This window comes from Epinephelus lanceolatus, chromosome 7 (assembly GCF_041903045.1).
Source record: "Epinephelus lanceolatus isolate andai-2023 chromosome 7, ASM4190304v1, whole genome shotgun sequence".
Lineage (NCBI taxonomy): Eukaryota > Metazoa > Chordata > Actinopteri > Perciformes > Serranidae > Epinephelus > Epinephelus lanceolatus.
Genome location: NC_135740.1, coordinates 25,952,810 through 25,967,582, shown reverse-complemented (window position 1 = coordinate 25,967,582; position 14,773 = coordinate 25,952,810). Strand labels below are relative to the sequence as shown.

General features: G+C 39.2%; 1 protein-coding gene across 1 annotated transcript in view; it reads right to left on the bottom strand.

The window, feature by feature from the left end:
• The window catches only part of ahnak (AHNAK nucleoprotein), a 38,281-nt gene extending 32,527 nt beyond the window's left edge, over positions 1-5,754 (bottom strand). Inside the window, exon 1 of the mRNA XM_078169376.1 lies at positions 5,614-5,754. The gene's annotated coding sequence lies outside the window, so the exon portion shown is untranslated. The remainder of the gene's footprint in view (positions 1-5,613) is intronic.
• Between the last annotated feature and the right edge of the window lie 9,019 nt (positions 5,755-14,773).

Here is a 14,773-nt window from a genome sequence, read left to right as displayed (position 1 = left end):
CTCAAATAAACAAGAACACCACACTCAGATATTGGCATTTAAAGGCACACTCTCTCAAAGCACAGGAGTGGCTGGGCATCAATGTCACCATTGTCATCATCATCATTCTAATTGGCTCCACCTGTGTACCAGGTAGATGCAACTAACAGCGCTAAAGTGCCGCCCCCAACACACACAAAAAGCGTCGTACTGCGGGGCATCAACCAGATTTCTATTGCACACTCCAGTTCGCGCATCGAGCCACCGCCGGTGTGGGTTTGTAAATAGAAAATAATGGAGTCGGCTGTTTTGACGCGCGTCATACAGCGCCGGTGTGTTTTGGCATAACTGCCCTCCATCTAAACCCCACCCCAGCGCTTGTGTCCTCCTCAATGCCTCAAGGGTGCATACCTGGACTGTCCTGGTTTGTGTTTAAGTAGGCCAAAGCACACTGGAGACTGATCAAAGTGGCTGCAGTCAGTCCATCAAGTTGACTGCCAAATCCAATTAATTTGGTGAACAGCAAACAGGAGCAGTGTGACAATGATTAAAGCTCAATCCTAAGTGGATCAGGCACAGTGGTGCTGGTGAGTGATAAGATTTGATTATGACCAAATAAAAAGGCACTCAGTGCACAGAGGGAAAGGAGGAGAGACGAGCAGTGACCAAATCAGTTATGTTGTCAAAACAGACCACACTCCCTGTTCCTCTCCCTTCACTGTAGTCTGACGCAGAAAGAGGCACAGCAGGCCCCGGCGTAGGTTCGCCCCTCCCTCAAAAACGCAGATAGGACATGCATGTGTGACACATATGAAAGGAATGCACGTCAAAATAAATGGTTCTTTTCTGCACTCCATAGTCAACATAGCCCTAAACCAAACCACAAGTCCTGCATAAGACCAAAGCCTGCCCACTGACGCCAACTTGGCCTGCTGCTGATTAAACTATTGTGACTTTGGCAGGAGTTTGTGCACAAAATGGAAAAACTGAAGAAAACTCTTAAAATCCTCTTCTCTTGCTTTTTACGAGATCGCAAACAAGACCAGGGCTTGAGAGACACAACTCGTTTCTTGAGTTTCGTGTAAGTGATATTCCAAGCCTCGTGTCCACAAAAGGAAGGTCAAGGAAACATACTATACATATGAGGCGACAAGTATCAGATAAATCATGGCTCCTATCATTACTCATTGTTCTCTATTACACCCCAAGGCATCCAAAGGAGGGAGGATCTCACTTTGAGTTTCCTCTCCCGGGGTTTCTCCCATTTTTTCCTCATGCGCTAAGGTTTTTAGGGGAGTTTTTCCTTGTCTTCTCAAGAACTTGGGTTGAACTATAGTGTCATGGGCTATACAACAGAAAACAGCAGTAACCTTTTTGCAAAAATAAAACAAAACATTTTGGCTGTAGCTGAAGTTCTGAAATGAGAAGTGATTCTGGACTGGTGCCTATGGGCAATTTGAGAGCCAAGAGCATTGAGCAACTAACAAATAAAAAAGCAAAAGATGATGAAGGACAGAGCTACGGAATAATTGAGTATGCAAATTTTAAAGTAGCATAACTAGTTATTCCAGAGAGAGAGAAAGAGAGGAGTGAAGTTTACACAGTTCTGCTACATAAATAAGAACTCACATGAGGTGTACAGACACCCATAGCAACCTTATATAGGCTGTGCCATATAACTGCACAACTTCAACTCAATTTAGTTTGTCTTTCACAGCTGCTGTTTGAACAAGAACAAATGCAAGTCCATTCATGGAGCAGGAGACAAGAAGGTTAAGAGGAGGGCAAGATGGCAACCATAGCAGCAGAATGTATATATAGACATAAGACTTTCTTAGCTGTAGACCTCGAAGCATAAGCGCAAAGTTTTAGGATATGTGTTCATACTTAGCATTTAGACCACACCAGAGAAGTGCAGGTTTTAGAGCAAGTGTTGGGTTGTGATGAGTGCCATTCGTGAGTATCTTGTGGCAGATAAAGAAAACCCAAACAAAGCTGAATGTATTTCTAAATTTACATTCCAAGCCCTGTTGCCCTGACATTTTGGCTGCCTCATTCCAAACAGAGGTTTTGTAACAGATGCCGCCTGTCATTCCTTGCGCATGGCAACATAACAGCGCTTGTGGGGGTTGGGTTGCAAGTTAGATAATCAGTGGGAGGGCAGGTAGACTACGCAGTAAGTCAACAGTCATTTACGATTTATTATTTTTGGATGGATTCATACAGCAGATGTCTAGCAAAGCAATGGGAATGGTTGTCAGCTTATCAGAAAAATGATTCACACCCTTTTTAAATCCCATGCCTGCAGAAGCCCCACCAAACTTAGAGCTACAGTAAACAAGTCTGAATTGCATGCATGTGCATGGGTGTGACTTGCAGAGGTATTATGTGTGACTTGTGATGACTATCTCATCATACTTCTTAAATCACTATTTCTCAACAACAAGGCAAACCATGCTAATGATAGGTGCTCCGCAGAGCATACTGAGGAGGACATGATGAAACATTCCAAACCAGTACTGGATGGATGAGAAGGGAGTGGCTGGCTGGATGGACTGCCTAGAAAGACTTTCTAAAATCGCACACTACAGTTAGATGTTTATTTGCAGCTGGATGAAAACTAAACTTCCCCTTCTGGAACGGTTGCCTATCTACAAATTTGCTATTGTTTTATTTAACCAATCCCTAGGGTGGGACTTCAGAGAGTCTGCTGGAGCAGCAGGATGTCCGAAAGTTGAGCCCTGCTTCTAAATAATGCCAAGTGTGAAAAAAATAAACTATGGTTTGATTTCAATCACCCTCCCTTCTTTTAGCTTATTCACTATATCCACCTCCTTTTTTTTTTTGCCTCTCCTTGCTGTCCCTCCTTCCAGCCACCCACTCAACAAACCCATGAGGAAATGACAGAGGAAGTGTGCTAGAGACCAGTTTCTTTCCGTTTCACACTGGCACGGCTGAGTAATACCGCTCCTCTTGCCTTGACTGGCACTCAACAGGACAAGAATATATAGGGCTTCCGTGAAAAATATCTTGACATGATCCAGCTAAGACTCCAAACAGTCATGAGGCATGTCCTTTTCTTAAGGCTAGTAGGAAGATGCTGTTTGTCACATGGGTGGCAAGTGCAACAAAATCAGCGTGACTGGCAGTGCACACCGCCAATGGCGGCTATGATGACTGGGCAATTAAATGTCTTCAAAATTTTACAGTGTGGTTTTTGGAATTCCAGATGTCTCACACTACCCCAGGTGACAACATAATGTGGCCTCTGTACTGCTGCATTGGTAGACAGCTCAAGTATTTAGACAAACAGTATCTGCCCCAAGCCGAGATGAGGCCCTGTTAACCGACAAGCGTTTTAGCTGCAGGCAGTCAGGAACCGGTTCTGAAAGTTTCAGTGCTGGAAATATCTGTTTCATATTTATTATGTTTGTATAAGTCCATACCCTTGCTTGCAGCAAAACTCACCATCTGCAGTAACATATGTAATACAGTACTTTGAGCCTTATGATCACATACGACACAAATTTTTTAAATGAACAAGAAACATGTTATTGCTTAAATTACAACCTACTGGCCAAAGCCCTTTCAGCCCCTTGTTACCATTTGGCTCTTAAAGCAGACTGCGTCACAATCAATCACCTTGACAAGAGCAATTTGAGAAACGCCAGACATTTACAGCTGTGGGTCGCTCAACATGAGTTAAGTGCGCATTGTAGAAAAGACTGTTTGCAGAGCCGAGCATAGAGCAGCTCTCCCTAACACTGAAATGATTTTTGGGTGTGGCAACAGGGAGCAGTGGAGGACAGACAACTCCACGCTGAGAAATTTGACTTTTAATTCACATTCAACAAAGGATTACGCCTGCTCTGCTTTTTCCTCAACTTTTTATCATCAGTTTGAACAACTACATCCTATCAGATGCAGGCCAGACTGTATATGATGATTCTAGTTTGATCCACACCTGAAAAGATGCCGCGTGTGCTTTAAATGCGCACACGAGCCAGGCTGAAAGATCTAACTCTCAACTTTTTAGGCAGATAAAGTGCGTTTCTCTTTTACTCCAAAAGTGCGAAGTCTAAGCTCCCCTCTGTATGCCTCAAACCTGGTTTCAATTAGCTTGTCTTTCCAAACCACTACATTCCATTACTCCCCTCCTCGCCCCCGCCCCGCCCATCCCCCCTCACCAACTCACTCCCTGACTCTCTTTCCCAGTCTTCCTCCCTCCTTCTTCTCCTCTCTCCCCCACTTCTTTCCTCCCCTGCACACCCTGGCCAGGCGCCCAGGTTAAGCAACCCCTGGTAAAATAAAAAGAGAAATCTCCCTCAGCCCAAGATTTTTGAAAAAGTAAGTCATAAAAAACAAACACGCCTCAGTACAAAGCAGCAGTGATAGTTTCCAACCTTCTCTTACGTAACACCAGCTGCAAAAGAGGTACGACTCGTTCAAGAAACTGATTTATATCATAGCAAGAATACAAGTTTGTCGCATTCCACGATAGCAGACTGCATTAAAAGAAGGCCCACATGAGGTTTTCATTGTTCCATATGACTAATAATTCTACGGCACAGCGGACAGGCAGAGAAAAAGTTATGATCAGTGCTTAAACTTTTGCTGAAACCCCCTGGATACCTCAGGAAGGAGCTTTGAATGTGTTTAGAGGAACCAACTGCGACAGCCGTCTGCAGCATGTATAGGTTTTTTCCTTTTTTTTTTTTTTTGGGCTGTAAAGGGTGTGCCTCTGTGTGGAGACAGCAAAGCAAGAAGGGAGGGAGGGGAAAAAAAGGAGGGGGTGGAGAGAGGTGAAAGAGAGGAATCCACACCCAAGCTTGTTGCTGCAAGCTCTCGTAGAGAAATTGCCTTTACTTTTTAAACCTCCCAGTGTCAGCAAAGGGCGTATGCTGGGACTCTTATTTCTCTGCAACTTCTTCCATGCAACTTTAATTCACTGCGTGGGACTTTCCAGTGATGTTAAAAAAAGCTTACAATCCCAAAGACTAGAGATTATGTGTATGCAAAGGACATCCACGTTGCACAATAGTCAAATCACTACGGAGTGATTTTGCGTGTCTCTTATTTCTTAGAATCATATGAGAATACCCTAAACTCTTTCTATAACAGCAGGCTCACAACTCCGATGCACCTTGGAGAGCAACAATTGTGTGAAGTTAAAAGAAAAGTTAAGTGCGCAACTCCAGTCAAGCCCTCTGCATTCATGTGGTGGCTGTGGGTACACACCCACTTCTCATGTCTTTTGCTCTTATAAATCAGCATTTAAAACTTACAGCATGATGATATTCACACAAAAATAATGCCACTTTGCACCTTGACAGAAAAACATAGCAACTAATCCACATTTTTCTCTTCCTAGAAAACTTCCCTATAGCAAAACCTCCGTTGAGGACAAACCATAGGATACCACAGGAGATAACCGCACATAATAAAGTAGGACAAAGTCACTGTAATCTTTCCACTGATACACACACTCACAATCGCCCGTTGGGATATTTCAGGAATGCTGGATTTTGCAACTTAGTTATTTAAACTTTGACCAAGTTGTTACAAGCCGGTTACTATTTTCCAGCACAAGTAAGTTTGAAACAAAGCACAGCTGACTAAAAAGTGCATCTTTACCTGTGCGCAGTCTTTGCGCCCGAGAAGCCTCACACCAGCTTGAGCATCCTTGGAAACGTGTCGTGTCCCCTTCTACCCAGCCCAAGGAAAGCACTTCTTCCAGTCACAACTTTGCAGTCTGTTAGGATTCTGTCACTCTTTTCCTATTTCTTGATCAACCAAGTTTCCAGGGCGTTTTCTCCCCCCCCCTTCTTCTCCTCTCTCCCTCCTCCCTCTTCGGCGCTGAGTTGATTTAAACTTTTTTTCTGTGTGGCTGCTCCTCTGGGCTGAGCAGAGTGGTTGGATAGGGAGCTAGGGCAGGGCTCCTGGTTTGAAGAAGGAGGGGAATACAGGGGAGGGGACCGGTGCGAGGGAGTGGCTCTCAGCAGCCGTGGGACCACCCACTACTTCACACAGAGGGCTCAAATGACATGCAACAGGAAAAGAAACCTCTGCTTGAAGAAAGGAAATAAATGTTAATGAACTACAACATAGTAACATTAAATGCCCATAAGTACCTACGTGTATCACCAAACTGTTACCAGCATTCAGCACTTTTAAATCTGCTTTTATCAAAGGCACTTAAAATATCAAAGTCAGCGTCTAGCAGTGACTGAGAAGACACTTTTAAGTCCATATTATTTATTATTCAAGCAAAGTATGACTGGATATTTTGTGCTTTATCTTTGCTGCTGCTAATAATAATAAAAAAAACCTGAAAGACACATTTTGACTGTTTTATTAAGCTAATTCAAGGCATGTGACACACCGCACTGTAGGCCAAAAGGAGGCATTTACCTGCCTTGCATAAATGCTAACACTATGATCAGCACAGCAGTCAAAACCAACTGTATCTTTTCTTAAATTCTCGTCACTCTATAATCTATTTATTAAACAGAATGAACAAAAAAAAACTATTTTCACTTGTTTTTTACTCACATTTAGAGTAAGAATGAAGCAGCCTACAAAGAGCAACACGCCACAAATGTGGGTATCATATGATGGGCATTGGCATAAACATGTTATTACAGCATTTAAATTACTGCACACAAAAGCACACAAAGTTATCATTAGCATAATGACTAAGGAGTGAGTCCTTTACTTACAAAGCTTGTATTTACAAGACAGGATTCTCTAAAGGTTATTGTTTTAACAATGCCCACCCTAAACCAAGTCTCACTGAACTGCACTCATAGCTGCATGTTTTATGTTTAATAACTTTATTTCTGTTTTGGATTTTATAATATCTATATGGAAGATTTTGAAAGCTTTATTCTGCCATTTCATATGCGGATATTATGGCAATTATAATAGTAAAGTCACTGCCAGTATAAAGACCACGCTCTTTTCCCTGCATAATTTTGTAATAGCTAGTGTCACATGAAAGATTTCTTTTTTAAGAGTGAAACATCATAGTCATAGCCTTGGTGCTGTTCCTCTTACAGCCATAATGTAGGCCTGCTGTATGGTGTTTCAGTCTTCCTCTCACAAGGCTTGCTACACCCGTTTCAGTCTGCGCAGAGACACAGGCTTTGTCTCTACAAGCTCTAATGCAGGGCCAGCCAAAGTCAACAGAGCGCCATTTAACTCCCTCCAATATTAGAAAATATTTTTCCCACACTTTGTGACTTTTATTTGAGAAAACATCGCAAGTGATCACACGGGTTAAACAACAACGCAGTTGAATTTGTGCATGCATTTCAGTGTGGTGGAGAGGTAAAAGAAGAAATGACATGAGCCTTTGAGTCATATTGGGTGGTGCCTCAGACAAATTCAGCATGGGACTACGGGTAATATTAAGGTCAGCACATGAGACCTTACAGGCTCAGATGAAAATGCCTGATAAAACCCTGTAACTGCACCAGTATTTTTAAGATAGAAATTCTCTCAAGTTCTCTCAAGGAAGTTTCTCAAGTTCCCCCACAGCTCTAGCAGATGAACTCAAGTAAATCGTTATCAGCATTATCAGCCGTGTTCACTGATTGATTTTAAACAGTGTGTTGTTTAAACGTTGTTAGATGAGTGGATACTGTAGTTTTTTTCATACAAGTGACCTATCAATCTTTATATCTGTTCAGGTTTGCCTTTATCCTACTACCACTTGGGAGTTACTTTACCTTGGCATTTCAATCATGTATCCATCCATTAAACCAGCTATTTCAACCATTTCTCCATTAACATTACTTTTAGCTAAATATGTTAAACATTTATCCATTGCTTTTACCTTGTGTTTCTAGGGAGGGTTTTAAGGGCTGTAGCTAAATATATAAATACAGAAATAATTAGAAATGCTTAAATAAATAATTAAATAATATAATACAAACACTTAAATAAATGAATAAATATATAATTATATAATAAAATGCTTAAATAAATGAAGAAATAAATAATTACGCAATGCAATACTTGATTGTAACCATAAATAAATTACTAATTAATTGAGACATTAAATATATAAATGTTCAATTTATTTGTGTATTTATATATTTATTTGTTTCTTTATTTATTCATTTCTATACTAATAATCTATTAACTTATTTATTTATTCATACATTTGTTTATTATCTATTTCTAATTTTATTTATATTTGTATTTATATAAATGTTCATTTTTCCAAAGTTTAACTTGCTGCAGCACTAACATCTGCCAAATTCATCCATCAAAAGACAGGGAGCGGGTTAAAACATCTGATTGGCTATATCCCTGCAGGCATTCCAGGTGTTTGTTTATCGCTAACGTTAGCTTAACTATGATGCTAACTATCGTCATTACTAAGTAGACAGGCCCAGGAGGAGAGCGACTCGGCAGCCAGCAGCTCACTTTTTTTTTTTTTTACTGTTTTCCTATTGTAACAGTACGGAAAAGTACGCTAACGGTACTCTTATCCTCTTTTCTAGAGTGATTAGGAAATAAAACATGTGGAACACACCACCTGTTACGTCTCAGGCGGTATAACGTGATCATACCTCTGTCATTTCTGACAGCCATCTCAAAGCGTTGTTGTTTTCCTTTTTAACTAAGCATGTTAGCGATTAGGTTGCCTTGCTCCATTAGCATATTGTTTAATTTAACAGAGCCCAAGCAAGCTTACGGTAAACGTCTGCTCCTAAAAGATTCTTACCACTCATGAACAGACAGTAACACATGAGGCAAACACCATCAACTGAAACATGATGCCAAATTCAGCAGCAGAACCCAATAATCAGTAATATTAAGTCATAGTAGAACAAATAACGTAAGGCATTTATTTTATATGATATGAAAGAATTAAGGTGAATTGGCAACACACTCAGAATAGATGACCAAACACTGTGCCAAATGTGCTCTAATTTAATTCTGCCATGGACACTTATGCAAATACAATGTATACCAAATACAATTTTATCCATTGATAGAAACTGGTGAAATGGTTGCACCCAATTCTAAAGGTCTTGAGAAATCAGAAATGTACTTAATAACAGGGCATTTTCTATCATCTTAATGCACATTTGACGCGTGAAGACAATATACTTTTACCCGTTGAGACGAACAAATTTGACTTATTAATATGAATGTCAAAATAGATGTATAGATTCAGTAGATGCCAGTGACAGGAGGCTACAAACTGATGCTTGACTCTTGTCAGTACGGACGGGCGTAAAACACTATAAATCAAAGTTAAGCTTGCGTCAACACTTCAACAGCGACATGACGATAATGTAGCTGGTCATCCTGTTGAGTTGTCACTCATAATGGGAACACAGTATGAAAGTGACTGGTCGGCTGGCTAATCTTACCTAGCAATTCATTGTAGGTGCTAACATTAGCTCACACTCCTCCTGAGCCTGTCTACTTCATAGCTAATGTTAGAGTTTAATGCTGCCAGATGCCTGGAACCAGGCCCCCAGGAAAGCCATTCACCCTTGCAGCAAATTTTACACCAGTGGCCTCTTGATGTATTGCAGCAAAAAATTCCCCAAAGGCCCAGAAAGCACTTTCCCCATAGACTGTAAAACTTTTGACAGGACACCATGAACTGCAGTCAAATATAAATATTTTTTACTATTTGAATTTTTGAGCCATGGTGGTTTTATATTTGTGAGACAATCCTTGAGCAGAGAAAGGCGATTTAAAAATCTGTAACGTCATCATAATGTCTAAGTCGATGAGCCGAGTGGGAACTCATGGGCGGGGCCAGTGAGTGAAACACTACAGTACATTATCAGTGGGCAGCATACCGCTTAAGTAAGCTCAGAAGCTAGAATTTTTTTTGGCGTATGTGCAAGGTGAGCAACTCCATTGGAATGAATAGGTGCCATCTTGGTATGTGGTATGTAATTATTAATAAAACCTGTACCTGGAATGGTATAGCCAATCAGAGGTTTTAACCTACCCGTTGGCTTTTGATGGATGGAGTTGACAGATGTATTTATTTAACTGCAGCAAGTTACACTATGGATAAATCTAAGTATGATAAAATTGAAATGAATTTACAAACTAGTCAATACCCACTGGTAGCTTTGTCACCTTCTACCTATGCCAATCCTCAATGCCTATGTGCAGTGTCACATAGATTGACCATGTCAGTGAGTAGAAAAACGTGGGACAGACAGAATGACTGACTGACGGAATGACACACTGACAGTTTCCGTGATTATGTACAGCATACCATACCATGACTTAGTCGTACCAAAAATTAGAAAAAACCAAAACAATCGGCCACAGGGGGAGCCACAGCGATCGGTCACATTTTAGCCATTTTTAAGCATTTTTCTGTTGTTATAGCGCCACCCAGTTGCCAATTAGAGTTAAATTTCTCCAGTCACCTTGAGGCATCCTGTTCTACATATCCACCAAGTTTAGTAAAAATCGATATGGCGGTTAGGCCTAGACAAGAAATTAGCTCTCTAGTGCCCCCATTTTGTTTGATCAGGTCATTAATGGAGGAGTCCCCTCAGATTATGTGTGGTCATATGCCTACAAAGTTGCGTGGTGAATGGTGAAACCCTTGAGATATTATACACCTTTATGTGATGAGCCACGCCCTTTGCAATATTCATTGCCTTATAGAAGCTCAGTTTTAGTAAGTTTTCCAACTTTTGCTAAGAGGGAACTTTAGATATTGGTCCCTAGATTATGTTCACCGAGTTTCATGCAGATCGGTCAAACTTCTTAGGAAGAGATCGATTTTAAGTGTTTTTCAAAAAATTCAAAATGGTGGAAAATCTTTATAACCAGAAGTTATGGGTTCTTGAGGAGAGGCATCTCTGTGCAAAGTTTCATGTCATGACATGACAGCTTGCTATAGCGCCCCCCTTTGGCCAACTGATGTAATATTGCTTCATTCGCATCCTCCCATGACCCTCTACCACTGTGCCAAATTTCACATGGATTGACCAAGTCAGTGAGGAGAAAAACGTGGAACAGACACACCCACACACAGAGTTTTCATCATTAGTAAGATGATGATCTACATTTAGTTACAGTCCTAAACACACTCCATATGTTGCAACCATGTATTCATTACCAGCTATTTCAAATTTATCCATTACTTTTAGCTTATAATTTTAACCATTCATCAATGATAAAGTTAGCTATTTCAACCATTTACTATTACTTTTAGCTAATCATATTAACCATTCATCATTGATTAAGTTAGCTATCTCAACCATTTATCTATGCCTTTTAGCTAATCATTTCAACTATTCATCATTGATTAAGCTAGCTATTTTAACCATTTATCCATTACTTTTAGCTAACTGATTCAACCTTATGCCAAGCTAACACTGTTTCAACCATTATCCATTACTTTTAGCTGATCATTTTAACTATTCATTATTGATTAAGCTACCTATTTCAACCATTTATACAATACTTTTATCTTGCTGCTTCAACCTTACTGTTAGCTAACACTGTTTCAACCTTACTCTTAGCTAACACTGTTAGTTATTCATCCAGTAATTGAGCTAGCTATTTCAACTATTTATCCATTACTTTGAGCTAATAATTTTAACCAGTCATCATTGATAAGCTAGCATTTTTGCTGTTTTAACTATTTATCCACTACTTTTATCTAACTCTTTTAACCTTACTGTTAGCTAACATTGTTTCAGCCATGTATCCATTACTTTTCGCTGTTTCAAATATTTATCCATCACTGTTAGCTAACTCTGTTAACCATTCATCCACTAATTGAGCTAGCTATTTCAACCATTTATCTATTACTTTTTGCTGTTTTAACTATTTATCCACTACTTTTAGCTGTTTCAATCTTATTGTTAGCTAACACTGTTTCAACTATTTATCCATTGCTTTTAGCTAATCATTTTAACCACTCATCATTGATGACTAGCTATTTCAACCATTTACCTATTACTTTTTGCTGTTTTTAACTATTTATCCACTACTTTTTGCTAACTTTTTCCAGCCTTACTGTTAGCTAACAGTGTTTCAAACATTCATCCAGCGCTTTCAGCCGATCATTCTATTTATCATTAATAAGCTAGCTATTTCAACCAGTTACCTATTACTTTTTAACGTTTTCAATCAAACTGTTAGCTAACACTGTTTCAACCATTTATCTATTACTTTTAGCTAACTGTTTCAACCTTAGTGTTAGCTAGCACTGTTTCAATTACTTCATCACTCTTAGCTGTTCATTTCCAACCATGTATCCATTACTTTTAGCTAAGCATTTTAACTATTCATTATTGATTAAGATAGCTATATAGCTACCTATTTCAACCTTACTGTTAGCTAACACTGTTACATCCAGTACATTACTTTTAACTAACTGTTTCAACCTTATTCTTAGCTAACACTGTTTCAACCATTTATCCTTTATTTTTTGTTAACGGTTTCAACCTTACTGTTAGCTAGCTAAAATTAGCTATGATTATGATTAGCTAAAAGTAATGGATAAATGATTATCCATTACTTTTAGCTAATCATAATCAACACTGATAAGATAGCTATTTCAACCATTTACCTATTACTTTAGCTGTTTCAACTATTCATCCATTACCTTTAGCTAACTTTTTTTAACCTTACTGTTAGCTAACACTGTTTCAACCATTCATCCATTAATTGAGCTATCTATTTCAACCATTTATCCATTACTTTTAGCTAATCATTTAAACATTCACCATTGACAAGCTATTTCAACCATTTATCTATTACTTTCATCTGTTTTAACTGTCTATCCACTACTTTTAGCTAACATTTTTAACCTTAGTGTTAGCTAACATTGTTTCAGCCATGTATCCATTACTTTTCGCTAACTGTTTCAAATATTTATCCATCATTGTTAACTCTGTTAACCATTCATCCACTAATTGAGCTAGCTCAACCATTTACCTATTACTTTTTGCTGTTTTAACTATTTATCTACTACTTTTAACTTTTTCCAACCATACTGTTAGCTAACAGTGTTTCAAACATTCATCCATTGCTTGTAGCTAATCATTTTGACCATTCATCATTGATAAGCTAGATATTTCAACTATTTACCTATCACTTTTAGCTGTTTCAACTATTTATCCATTACTTTTAGCTAACTGCTTCGACCTTACTGTTAGCTAACACTGTTTCAAACATTTATCCATTATTATTATCTACTTAAAATGTTTCCATTACATTTAGTTACAGTTGATTCGTTACTTTTACCTAAGTAGTTGATCTTAAAGCTATCTATTAAAACCATTTATCAATTACCTTAACTGTTTTGACCTCAATATGTGGATAATACACAGTAAACAAATCATTATTTCTACTGATTGAATCAGATTAGTTACTCTATAATCTTTTCATGTACACTGCAACAGTTCTGCAAACCGGATGTCGCCTGTGCTTGTTCACCTCTCCCACCAATGTTCAGTATCCTTGAAACACCCCCCACCTCCTTGTTCATATGTCACATTTGTGCTTAGCGAGGTGAAATAGCAAACATGTGAAGAGTAGAGCAAACACAGAGGAAGTTACTGCGTGGCTTTGTAGGGATCGAACAGGGAGTGGTGCACAAACACACACACACTTGTACATGTGAAATTAATATTACCACATAACACCACCATGAGCCAAGACAGCTCTGATTTTGTTTTCTCTCAAAAACAGGGTGCAGTTCTCCCACAAAAAGAAGAAGACCCATTGTTTGCATGGGTACATGTGTGTATCTGTAGTTGTGTGCATGCTGAGGTAAAAGTGAAGGAGTTATCCCAACTATGTGCAAGATAAGCAGAGATCCTAAAGAACTCTGTATGAAGTGTGGTATTGCTTTGCTCCCTGGACCTCAACTGAATAAACAAGTCTAAAGCATAGTAAAATAACTTAAAACAGATACAAGCTCAGAAACTTCTGCAAGCATACTGACTGGGTAAACAACATGCATACATCATTTATTGACTGCAGACATCATTTATATTGTCCACACGTTGTCTTTATAAAAAACCCTCTGGTGCTTTTCAGCCATGTTGCTTTATTGGTGAAAAGGATTATTATCCTCTTCACACAAAGTTCCCTGCTACTGTGCCTATTTGCTCAGCTTCATGCATGTTTGACTTTTTGCCACTGAGGTGTGGCTGTTGTTGCCTTTGAAGAACAGTTTCAGCTTACAGCAATTGATGCTTCCAGACAGACAACTCCTAAGATGTGTGCACATGTAAACAGTGAGAGGCCTGTCTGAACTGTGTGCTGCTCAACAACTTTTCTGCAGGTTTCGAGTGTTTAAGGTCACTTAACAATCCCACAGTAAACACTGGAAATGCTGTGTGCGTTCTTTACAACGTAGGATAACCATTATTGACTTTTAATGTTACTTAAGAGCTCATTCTTACACTGATGAGGTGACTCCAGATAAACGCCTTGATTACTTATTGATTCGCCTGTATAAAATCTGAATCAATTCACCGCGCTGAGTTTAAGATCAAGATAAGCAGATGAAGATAAGGAGAAGAGTTGGAGAAAGAGAGAGAACTCTGAGATGACTAAAACACAGATTGTGCAACAGGGATAAAACTAAACAGCTAAAAAGGGTCAGAATATTTTGCACATGCAGTGCATGTTTTTAAAAACTGAATCCCCTCTGACTGTCACTGCTTTGTGGCAGGTCACTTTAGTTGAATACAAGGATATGTGGGAATGGGTGTGTTTCCTGGTCCTAGGTGTGTCAGCCAGTGTGAACCAGCGCAAATAGCTTGGCTCAGAC